This window comes from Bombina bombina, chromosome 1, assembly GCF_027579735.1.
Source record: "Bombina bombina isolate aBomBom1 chromosome 1, aBomBom1.pri, whole genome shotgun sequence".
In the NCBI taxonomy this organism is placed as follows: domain Eukaryota; kingdom Metazoa; phylum Chordata; class Amphibia; order Anura; family Bombinatoridae; genus Bombina; species Bombina bombina.
Genome location: NC_069499.1, coordinates 1,488,714,327 through 1,488,727,354, shown reverse-complemented (window position 1 = coordinate 1,488,727,354; position 13,028 = coordinate 1,488,714,327). Strand labels below are relative to the sequence as shown.

General features: G+C 36.3%; 1 long non-coding RNA gene across 1 annotated transcript; it reads right to left on the bottom strand.

The window, feature by feature from the left end:
• Positions 1 to 6,756: 6,756 nt before the first annotated feature.
• Positions 6,757 to 9,253, bottom strand: LOC128643518 (uncharacterized). The gene is made up of 2 exons (XR_008399832.1): positions 9,020 to 9,253; positions 6,757 to 7,101 (listed from the first exon to the last, which is right to left on the bottom strand). It is a non-coding gene; the product is annotated as an uncharacterized LOC128643518 (long non-coding RNA).
• Between the last annotated feature and the right edge of the window lie 3,775 nt (positions 9,254 to 13,028).

The following is a 13,028-nucleotide window of genomic DNA, read 5'->3' as shown; positions in this document are numbered from 1 at the left end:
AATACAAGTTGCACTTTGCTATTTCCAAACCATTTTTTTCAAAATGAGCGCTAGTTACATTGGAACACTGATATCTGTCAGGAATCCCTGAATATGCCTTGACATGTATATATTTTATTTTATAAGACATCCCAAAGTATTGATCTAGGCCCATTTTGGTATATTTCATGCCACCATTTCACCGCCAAATGCGATCAAATAAAAAAAAAATGTTTATTTTTTCACAAAAGTTATTTTTCTCACTGAAATTATTTATAAACAGTTAGTGTAATTATGGCACAAATTGTTGTAAATGCTTCTCTGGGATCCCCTTTGTTCAGAAATAGCAGACATATATTGTTTTGGCGTTGCTTTTTTGTAATTAGAAATCCGGTAAATGCTGCTGTGCACCACACTTGTATTATGCCCAGTATTGACGGAATTAATTCAGTAGCTTATAGTGAGTTTGAAGGGTTAATTTTAGATTTAGTGTAGTAGACAACCCAAAGTATTGATCTAGGCCCATCTTGGTATATTTCATTTCACCGCCAAATGCAATAAAATACCAAAAAATTGTTCACTTTTTAACAAACTTTAGGTTTCTCACTGCAATTATTTACAAACAGCTTGTGCAATTATGGCACAAATGGTTGTAAATGCTTCTCTGGGATCCCCTTTGTTCAGAAATAGCAGACATTTATGGCTTTGGGATTGCTTTTTGGTAATTAGAAGGCCGCTAAATGCTGCTGCGCACCACACTTCTATTATGCCCAGCAGTGAAGGTGTTAATTCATTAGCTTGTAGGGAGCTTGTACGTTTAATTTTCGCTTTAGTGTAGTAGACAACCCAAAGTATTGATCTAGGCCCATTTTGCTATATTTCATGCTACCATTTCACCGCCAAATGCGATCAAATAAAAACTTTTTTTTTACTTTTTCACAAACTTTGGGTTTATCACTGAAATTATTTACAAACAGCTTGTGCAATTATAGCACAAATGGTTGTAAATGCTTCTCTGGGATCTCCTTTGTTCAGACCCCCCCCCCCAAACAGCTCTCTAACCCCTCCTTCTACCTTTTAGCGTACATGTTATGTACTTTCAGCTGTCTGCCAGTAGCCATTTTACTATATTTATTTGCTTTTATTTTTTTTATATACAGTAGATATATAAAATAAAATCTGTAGTGTATTTGCCCACCCTCATTCCCCTACCACTCTACCCTCTCCCAGTTTATTTTACTAATCTATTATCCCCCTCTCCCTCCTTCCAGCTTCCAACTTTTTCCGTAGTATAAGCATTCCCACCCGCTCCTACCCCTCTCACACACCCTACCGCCTTCTTCCTCCTCCCTCCAATGATGGGCCACCCACCTGCCTCCCTCCTATTCTTCGCACGGCACCATCACTGGCCCTCTCTGCAACGGTTGCTTAGAAAATCTTAATGCACTATGCCTCAATATTGAGGCATTGCTGCAATCTGTGTCCCTTTCTGTATTGTGCAGCGGTGGTGCCAATCGGTGGCGTGGGAGGGTAAGGAGGGAGGCAGGTGGGAGCCCCATTGCTGGAGGGGCTGGAGAGGCCGGGACCACTGCGCTGCATAAAAAAAATATGTTAAGATAGGGATAGAGGGATAGTGATAGATGGGTAGAGATAAATGGATATAGGTATAAGGAGATAGGGATAGAGATAGAGGAATAGAGATAGAGGGATAGATGGACACAGCAATAGAGGGATATATGGGTAGTGATAGAGATAGAGGGATTGTTGATAGATATAGACGGGAGTGGGTGGTACCTCTGCGCTGCAGAAAATTAGATGTTGAAAGTGGCAGGGAGGGTGAAGGAGGGAGGGGGGATAAGAGAGAGGAGATCTGAGTGGATGGGGGGGTCAGATGGTAGGCAAAGGTTCTCGGAGGGAGAGGTGGGTAAATAAGGGAGTGGTTAGTAAGTTGGACACATTTTGGACTGTCTACACGGACTTTAACACTAGTATTGCAATAAACAGATAGCAAATGTGGAACAAATTTGGTTATGTTTTCAAAAAGTAAATGTTATTTTAAAAAGAGTTAAAATCCTTTGAGCCACTTATTTATTTGTGGATATATACACGGCATGAACCCCATCATAGGACAGATATGTTATCAGCCTTGCCCAACGCTCTTTATGGAAAACAAATTGGTGACAACCTTGCTACTTCATATATTTTACCTTTTATGAATAATAAACTTATTTTAAAAGGGTTAAAATCCTTTTGGGTCACTCATTTCCGTGATGATAAATACACGGCATGAACTTCATTATAGAATAGACAAATATTTTCAGCATGGCCCAATGCTTTTTAAGGCAAACAATCTGGGGCCAACTTTGCCACTTCATATATTTTATCTTATCTTATAAATTAAAAGTATTTAAAAAGGGTTAAAATCATTTGGGCCACTAATTTATGTGTGGATATATAGAGGGCATGAACCCCATTATAGAATAGACATGTTATCAACCTGGCCCAACGCTTTTTATAGCCAAAAAATTGCAGGCAACCTTGCCAATTCATATATTTTACCTTTTCTAAATAAGTAATTGGTATTTAAAAACTTTTAAAATCCTTTGGGACGCTCATTAATGTGTGCTTATATACATGGCATAAGCCTCTCTATAGGATATACATGTTTTCAGCCTGTCACAATGCTTTTTATATCAAACAATCTGGTGCCAACCTTGCCACTTCATATATTTTACCTTTTCTGAATAAGTAACTGGTATTTTAAGTGTTAAAATCCTTTTGGTCACTTATTTCTGTGATGATATATACTCGGCATGAACATCTTCATAGAATATACATATTTTCAGCCGTGCCCAATGCTTATTATAGCAATTTTTTTGTGCCAACCTGGCCACTTCATATATTTTACCTTTTCTGAATAAGTAACTGGTATTTAAACTGGTATTTAAAAAGGGTTGAAATCCGATGAGTCACTCATTTCTGTGTGCATATATACAGGGCATGAACCACTTCATATTTTTAAAGGGACAGTCTACACCATAATTTTTATTGTTTTAAAAGATAGATAATCCCTTTATTACCCATTTCCCCAGTTTTGCATAACTAACACATTTATAATAATATACTTTTAACCTCTGTGATTATCTTGTATCTAAGCCTCTGCAAACTGCCCCTTTTTCAGTTCTTTTGACAGACTTGCAGTCTAGCCAATCAGTGCCTGCTCCCAGATAACTTCTCGTGCACGAGCACAGTGTTATCTATATGAAATACATGAACTAACACTCTCTAGTGGTGAAAAACTGTTAAAATGCAATCTGAAAGAGGTGGGCTTCAAGGTCTAAGAAATTGAGAACAAAGCAAAATTGGTGATAAAAGTAAATTGGAAAATTGTTTAAAATTACATGCTCTATCTGAATCATGAAAGTTTATTTTGGCCTAGACTGTCCCTTTAAGTTCTAAGCCTGACCCAATGCTTTATATGGCAAACAAACTTGTGCCAACCTTGTCACTGAATATATTTTACCTTTTTTAAAAGTAACTTGTATTTAAAAAGGTTTAAAATTATTTGCGACACTCATTTCTGTGTGGATATATGTTCTAAGCCTGAACCAACGCTTTATATGGCAAACAAACTTGTGCCAAACTGGAGCTCCACTCAAGATAGGAAACATTTGACCTCCACTCAATATTTTTTTTTTTTTTTTTAAATGGACTTTAACGTAACAATAAATAGACACAATAATTCAGAAAACTAAATATTTTGCTTTCCTGTTCTTAATGTTCATTCACAGTGGTTTATGCTGATTGTTATTAATTAGGTTAAATAAGCACATTCTTTACATTAACTTATGTTCTGTTAGGGCAAAAGTATAAGCAAAAGTAATGATTATTGTAAGTTATAAATACATCATCTCCATAAATCACACCTGGCTGCCATCAGGGGGTTACAGGGGTGACTCCTGTCAGGGGCCAAATGGGCCAGGGTGCCCCATGAGGCAAGAACAACTATTATTTTCTTTAAACAATTTTGGCAGCCACCAGAGGGTACTACAGCAGAGTGCTACTGAGTGTGGTCAATTTTATTAAAATGAGTAAAGCATTAGCATTTGAGAGGATTTTTGAGTGTGCACTAAACCACTATGCGTAATGAGACAGACTTGGCACTTAAAAGGATACTAAACACAATTTTTTTCATTCTAGAATCAGATAGAGCATGCAATTTTAAGCAGCTTTTTAATTTACTTCTATTATCAAATTTTCTTCGTTCTCTTCCTATATTTATCTGAAAAAGAAGAAATAAAAGCGTTTGAGCCGGCCCATGTTAGTTTGAGAACCTGGGTTACCCTTGCTTATTGGATGGCTAAATACAGGCACCTATTAGCAAGCTCTATCCAGGGTACTGAACAAAAAGTAGTCATGCTCCAAAGCTTTCATTCCTAACTTTTCAAATAAAGATAGCAAGAGAACGAATAAAAAATTATAATAAGAATAAATTATAAAGCTGCCTAAAATTGCATGCTCTATCTGAATCATGAAAGAAAAAATGTGGGTCCAGTAGCCCTTTAAGTTTGTACAGTGTGTGTCTGAGTCAGATGGCAGAGCACTTTCATTTGCAGAGGAGGTAGGACTTACATAGTAATTTTTTTTTATTTCTTTGTGCAATTTTGGATTGTAACTTCAGTGTGGTAGTAGTATGGTGGGGCCAGGGGTCCATAAAAAAAACATTTCAAACAAACAATCTGCAGCAGTGTATTTATGATTATTTGACAATGCTGTAGAAATTCTATATTTAAAGCCATGTATAAAGGTTTCCTCGTTAATACACAAATGGTAGTTGCCCTTTTGAAAGATTTTTTTTTTTGTAATATATACATTTCAACTACATTTCAGTTTACTACCCCTTTATGCAAGGACTTTACAGATGCAAGGAGGCATTTTATCTATGATTTTTACATATGCATAAAAAGTTATACTTTCAAACTAAGATTTCTCAGTGTTTCAAATGATACAGGTTAACTTAACACTGTTCAGTTTACACTACAGCTGACTTAATTTTGAAATACATACAAACGAGCCTAAATCATGCATTTAACCAGACAGTGTGTGTCTGAGTCAGATGGCAGAGCAGTTTCATTTGCAGAGGAGGTAGGACTTACATAGTAATTTTTTTTTTATTTCTTTGTGGAATTTTGGATTGTAACTTCAGTGTGGTAGTAGTATGGTGGGGACAGGGGTCCATAAAAAAACTTTTTTTTTAGCAATCTGCAGCAGTGTATTTATGATTATTTGACAATGCTGTAGAAATTCCATTTTTAAAGCCATGCATAACGGTTTCCTCCTTAATACACAAATGGTAGTTGCCCTTTTGAAAGATATTTTTTTTTAGTAATATATACATTTTAACTACATTTCAGTTTACTGCCCCTTTATGTAAGGACTTTACAGATGCAAGGATGCATTTTATCTATGATTTTTACATATGCATAAAAAGTTATACTTTCAAACTAAGATTTCTCAGTGTTTCAAATGATACAGGTTAACTTAACACTGTTCAGTTTACACTACAGCTGACTTAATTTTGAAATACATACAAACGAGCCTAAATCATGCATTTAACCAGATCTAATGGTATGAGACCTAGTGCCACCAAGACCATATAGAGTACAGCAGTGTTGCTCTTGTTTGGGGGACAAAACACAAACATATGTTAACCTTTTAAAAGTACTTTTCTTCCCCTAGCCATCTACCGATAACATTAATCTACAATTTTGAATTCATAGTTTATTTTTTGTTTGCACATTTGCAAATCTGATTGTTTAAGTGATCTCTTAATTTCTGCAATTTTTTTATCATGCATGTCACACACTGTTTTGTTGTTGTTGTTTTTGTTGGTCTCTCTGTGAGAGTGGGTGTATATGTCTTTGTGCATTTTCTGTGTATGTCTGTGAGGGTGTGTGCGTATGTCTTTGTGCTTTTTCTATTTGTGTCCCTGTGAGGGTGTGTGTATGTATGTCTTTGTGTATTTCCTCTTGATGCCTCTGAGAGGGTGGATGTGTATGACTTTTTTTAAATGTGGATGTCTCTTTGAGGGTGGGTGTGTGTATGTATGTATGTATGCGTTTTCTGTGGATGTCTCTCTGAGGGTGTGCGAGTATGTCTGTGTGTTTTCTTTGGTTGTCTCTGTGAGGGTGTGTGTATGTATGTGCAGTTTCTGTGGGTGTCTCTCTGAGAGTGTATGTCTCTGTTTTCTCTGGATGTCTCGGTGAGGGTGTGTGTGTGTCTCTATGTCTTTGTGTGTTTTATGTGTCTGTGTGTTGATGGGTATATTATGTTAGTGGGTGACTTGTAACCGACACATGAGGGCATTTTGAAACTCATATGATTGTCTGTAATACAGCAAACAACACCCACAACTTCCTTTAACATGTTTCTTAGATAGACATATATGGACATTTTATGTTACTCCTCTAACTGCATTTCCTGTAGCCTCATGATGTGAGACTGCTATATAACTGCTGTGTATACTTACAGTAAACGGAACTAGTGAGAAACACTCTCTGTGCTTGTGTGCTTTCTTGCTGTTCCCCGGAGCTCTGGAGAATCGTGTTCAATCAAGGTCAGAAACCATTTGAACTTATAACCCTAACCTTATACTATGAAAGCAGAAGCAACAATAGGCTAATGCTATATATATATATATATATATATACTGTTAACTATAATTATCTTGTACCATCATACTTGTGGTAGTGTGTTATTAAAGCAATGACTCAGAAATTGTGTTAATTATCTTATTTTTTTATTATTATCAATAATTTAAACAGAAACACACCACCGCCCCTTGTCCATCAGTCATTTGTTGAACATGGCATTAACTTGGAGGCCCTGTTGGTCAAGACATGCCTGCAAAAACAACTCCATATCTTCTCTGTGCTGAAATACAAAGAGGAATGGCTCCCTTGCTTCTGGTTCTTCTCTTTACATCACGTTATCTATGGCCTTCTGGCGGTCATCTTCATTCATTGACCCATAACTTGGCATGGTTATGCGCCCACAGAACAGTGCCTCATTCTTGACAACCCATTGTATAGCAATGTGTAGATCTTTAATGATTGCTGGCTCCTGTGTCAAGCACATGGGAAACTTAGTCATAGTCAGAATCAAAACTGTTATTTTCATAATAAATAAAAAATCATTTAAGGGACACTCAAGTCAAAAACAGACTTTTATAAATCAGAAAGAACATGCAGTTTCCAATTTACTTTCATTATAAAATCTGCTTCATTCTCTTATTATCCTTTGCTGAAGGAACAACATTGCACTACTGGCAGCAAGATGAACACATATAGGCCACGTTCGGGCAGCGCTCAGGAGCTAGTGGAGGCGCTTCACTTCCAGCGATGACGTGGCGCTAGGTGACGTCACAAGCAAGGGAGCTTAGAGAAAACAAACGTTTTTAAATAAGCTCCCTTGTAGCTGACTGTAAAAATGTTTAAATTGTGTCTCTCTTTATTAGTGGAGGATTATTTTTATTTAAGCTGTTTACACAACACCGTTGTTCGAGAATGGTTTCCCCTGCCTCTCGGCAAACATTGGAACTCTGACCCACCTTCATTCAGCTGTTCTTAGCTCAGCCCCTGTAGCTTATCCTGCCACATTAAGCTAATAATAGTACGGGTGCTGAGCTGAGAGGAGCTGACTGGAGGTGGCTCAGAGTTCCGATGTTTGCCGAGAGGCAGGGGAAACCAGAGACACTGGGGAAACAATTCTCAGCATAACACCAGATAAGCATGACAGCAGCATTTAGTACAGGGCAAATTGGAGATATGTTACTTAACCTATCTCCAATTTTCCCTGTACTAAATGCTGCTGTCAGACTTATCTGCCTCACCTGTCCCTCCTCTGCTGCTTATACAAACAAGGCAGCCTCCACAGCAAAACGTGTGTGGAGGCTGCCATGTTGCCAAGCGTCTGAGCTTGCTCTGAAAAGTGACAGCTTTTCCAGCACGATGGAAGCGCTGGGACTTACGTCATCAGAGCACTCAAAAAACGCCAGGCATCTCACTTGCAAATGTGAGGAAAACGCTGCAAGCGAGTCCCAGTTCGCTTGGAGCGCTGCCCGAACGGAGCCATAGTCATCCAATCGCAAAAGACAAATGTGTGCAGGCAAAAATCAGCAGCTAGCTCCCACTAGTGTTGAATATGTGCTTATTCTCTTTCAGCAAGGGATAACAAGAGAACAAAGCACATTTAAAAATAGATGTGAATTTATAAGTGTCTTAAAATGACAGGTTCTATCTGAATCATGCAAGTTAAATTTTGAATTTACTATCCCTTTATCTCCTTAAGGACCTCAGCTGTAACAGATGAAAAAAAATTAAATAGTAAAAATCTTAAAAATAAATAGTTATGTAGGGTTAGGGTTAGATCTAGGCTTAGTGGTAGATCTAGGGGGAGGGTTAGATCTAGGCTTAGTGGTAGATCTAGGGGGAGGGTTAGATCTAGGGTTGGGGTTAAAAGGTCACTGAAGGAGAAAAAGGTTAAATCGTAAAAATTGAAAATTGGGTATTTCAAAACTCAGGACAAAATGAAGAAACTGTTTAGCCATGTTGTTTTCTCGGGGGTTGTAGATGCGTAACAGATTTTGTGGGTAAAAGTAAAAAAAAAAGTGTGGTTTTTAATATTTTTAATCATAATTTATAAAAAATATTTAGTAAAAATTATATGATATGATGAAAATAATGGTATCTGTAGAAAGTCAATCTTATGGCGAGAAAAACGGTATATAATATGTGTGGGTACAGTAAAGGAGTAAGAGGAAAATTACAGCTAAACACAAACACCGCAGCAATGTAAAAACAACCTTGGTCGCTAACGCTAAAAAATTGGTACAACAGTACGGGGTTAATTATGGTAAAAAAAAATTAAGAGGGAAATTACAGATAAACACAAACACCGCAGCAATGTAAAAACAGCCTTGGTCGCTAACGCTAAAGGTCTCTACGGGGTTAAATACGGTAAAAAAAAGAAAGCAGCAAACCTTCTTCTTGTTTAAAGAGAACTTCCCCATGGAGGATGTGGATGTCACATTTTTGTTGTGTAGAGTGGAGCTTTAAATAGTTCAATATTGTTAATTTAAAACAGTAGATAATACATGAAAACTAAAGAATTAGTCCTGTGATTTCCTGAGATGATCTATTTATAACTTAGAATAATCATTACATTTGCTCATACTTTGCCTAATATAGAACACAATAATAGAACGTTTTCTAAATGATTGTGCATAAAGTTTATTTAAAAAAAAAACGTTTTCTGAATGATTGTGCATATTGGTTGTTTGCTACATTAAAGTTTTATTTGAAAAAAAAAAAATTGCAGTGGAGGTCACATGTTTCCTGTCTAGAGTGGAGCTCCACTCTGCAGATAGACTACTTTGTATAGTTTGAGTGCTGAAGGTGCACCGTGGGGCGCCATTGCTGGCACCGGTGACTGCAAGTGTAATTCTTCACGTTAATAAATAAATATATACAATGTCATAAAAAATAATATATATATATATATATATATATATATATTGTGTGTGGCCACTATAGTATGTAAATGAGTTGTTTGCAAAAAATAAATCTACAGGATGTTCTAAAGAAGTCTGGCTGCAGACTGTCTGGACCTGGAGCTCCACTCTAGACAGGAAACATGTGACCTCCACTCAAAGTTTTTTTTTTTATCAACTTTAATGTAACTAACAACCTATAGACTAATTCTGAAAACTCAACATTTTGAAAACTCAACAGTTGCAGAATAAGAAGCTTACTGAATAAGAATCCAACTTCAGTCTTGTACATTTTGCAGCTTTCTTGTTTTTAATGTTCATTCACAGTGGTTTATGCTGATTTTCTTTTTTTAAGGTAACCACTGTGAATGAACATTAAAAACAAGAAAGCTGCAAAATGTACAAGACTGAAGTTGGATTCTTATTCAGTAAGCTTCTTATTCTGCAACTGATTGCAATTTGCAAAATAAAGATTTATAAACAAAATATCTAGCATTATTTTTATTTTAAATAAAATAATACACTTTCCAAAAACCTAAACAAACTTACATTTTATAAAAAATAATAATCTTATATTGCAATAAACAGATAGCAAACATGGCATAATTTTGTTTGTTTTGAATAAGTAACTGATATAAAAGGGTTAAAATCCTTTGCGGCACTCATTTATGTGTAGATATATACAAGGCGTGAGCCTCTTCATAGGACAGATGTTATCAGCGTCCAACGCTCTTCATGGCAAACAAATTGGTGCCAACCTTGCCACTTCATATATTTTACCATTTCTGAATAAGTAATTGGTATTTAAAAAGGGATAAAATCCTTTGGGACACTCATTTATGTGTGTATATATACAAGGCATGAACCCATCATAGGATAGACATGTTAGCCTGGCCCAACGCTCTTTATGGCAAACAAATTGGTGCCAACCTTGCCACTTCATATATTTTACCATTTCTGAATAAGTAATTGGTCATTTAAAAGGGTTAAAATTATTTGGGTCACTCATTTCTGTGTAGATATATACAGGGCTTGAACCCCATTTATAGAATAGACATATTTTCAGCCGGACCCAATGCTTTTTAAGGCAATCAGAAAAAGAGAGTCCATGGAGCCTTATACTAATATGAATAAAACTTCAAACTTTTAATAGACAAAGTTACAAGCACACAGAAGACGGAAATTTAACAGGAGCTCATACAGAAACGTCTGACCTGTTTCAGTGTTACAACACCGTACTCATAGACATAAATTTGCTGCAGCTGTTGTGACCTTATTTATCATACAGCACTCTCTAATTGGTTAAAACTTAAAAGAAAGAAATAACCTGAAAGTTAACCCTTTGTTTTCTTGGAGAAAATGTACAAATAATGAAGAGGAAAGTGTTCTAAACATTTAGCAGCACCAATAATAGGGATAATAAACTTAAACTCAAACCCTAAGAACCTTTAACATAGCATGGGGAATTGCAAAGGGCCAATAAAATAAAATTAAATGAAAAGAAATGAAAAGGAAACCCTTATGGACATTATTAAGGATCAGACTGGTAACTTGACTATAATAAACATCGCTAAAGCATAATGGTGAACATGTTTGCCCATGACATTCTGGGTATATTAATTATTATCCATAGTGGATAGTGCACTCTTTAAATTCCAACTATGTGTTTAATTCAGGGGAAAAAACATAACGTCACAAAACAACCACACAAAATAGATGGCACCATGGTCATGCTTATTAATAGCGTGGCTATTTGAAAATAACTAACAATATGTATGCATAACTAATTATAGTGGTGGGGGGGGGGATTAGGGGGTTTTGTTGTTTTTTGTGGGGGGAAGAGAAAAATTATCTCTGCCAAAAATGAATGATGTCATGTTCAGAATTGAAGCCTACCGGAACCAGGCTATTTAACCTAAAGATCCAGTAAGCTTCTTGGTGACATCGCCACCCCTAGGTGGTCTCTGTATTTGCTCAATAGCTCTCCACTTAAAAGTTTTAACATTTTTGTGATGGAACTCCAAAAAATGTCTGGAAAGTGCTGAGTAAGGTCTCTCACCTGTAATGTATGACAAGTGTTCTCGAATTCGAGTGCCCACCTCTCTGGTGGTTCTACCCACGTATATCTTTTTACATTGAGTGCATTCAATCAAATAAATGACATATACACTCTTACAATTTATGCACCCTTTGTTTATAAATTATAAATTCTTCCCCTGTCTGATGTAGACTGAATGACTTGGAAACCTGTATGTGGTCACACAATGTACATGTATTTCTCCCACATCTATAGGTCCCCGAATGCTGTAGCCAGGAACTCCCAGAAGATTTGCTTTTTAAGGCAAACTGGTGCCATTCTTGCCACTTCATACATTTTACCTTTTCTGAATAAGTAACTGGTAATTTGAAAGGGTTAACATCCTTTGGGCCACTCATTTATGTATGGATATATACAAAGCATGAACCCATCATAGGACAGACATGTTGTCAGCCTGGCCCAACGCTCTTTATGGCAAACAAATTGGTGACAACCTTGTCACTTTATATATTTTACCTTTTCTGAATAAGTGGTATTTTGAAAAGGGTTAAAATCCTGTGGGCCACTCATTTCTGTGTGGATATATACAGGGCGTGAGCCCCTTCATAGCACAGACATGTTCTCAGCCTGGCCCAACGCTTTTTATGTCAAACAAACTGGTGCCAACCTTGTCAAATGACATATTTTACCTTTGCTAAATAAGTTACTGCTATTTTAACCCCTTAATGACCACAGCACTTTTCCATTTTCTGTCCGTTTGGGACCAAGGCTATTTTTACATTTTTGCGGTGTTTGTGTTTAGCTGTAATTTTCCTCTTACTCATTTACTGTACCCACACATATTATATATCGTTTTTCTCGCCATTAAATGGACTTTCTAAAGATACCATTATTTTCATCATATCTTATAATTTACTATAAAAAAATATATAAAATATGAGGAAAAAAATGGAAAAAACACACTTTTTCTAACATTGATCCCCAAAATCTGTTACATATCTACAACCACCAAAAAACTCCCATGCTAAATAGTTTCTAAATTTTGTTCTGAGTTTAGAAATACCCAATGTTTACATGTTCTTTGCTTTTTTTGCAAGTTATAGGGCCATAAATACAAGTAGCACTTTGCTATTTCCAAACCACTTTTTTTCAAAATGAGCGCTAGTTACATTGGGACACTGATATCTTTCAGGAATCCCTGAATATCCCTTGACATGTATATATATATATTTTTTAGAAGACATCCCAAAGTATTGATCTAGGCCCATTTTGGTATATTTCATGCCACCATTTCACCGCCAAATGCCATCAAATAAAAAAAATCGTTCACTTTTTCACAAATTTTAGGTTTCTCACTGAAATTATTTACAAACAACTTGTGCAATTATGGCATAAATGGTTGTAAATGCTTCTATGGGATCCCCTTTGTTCAGAAATAGCAGACATATATGGCTTTGGCGT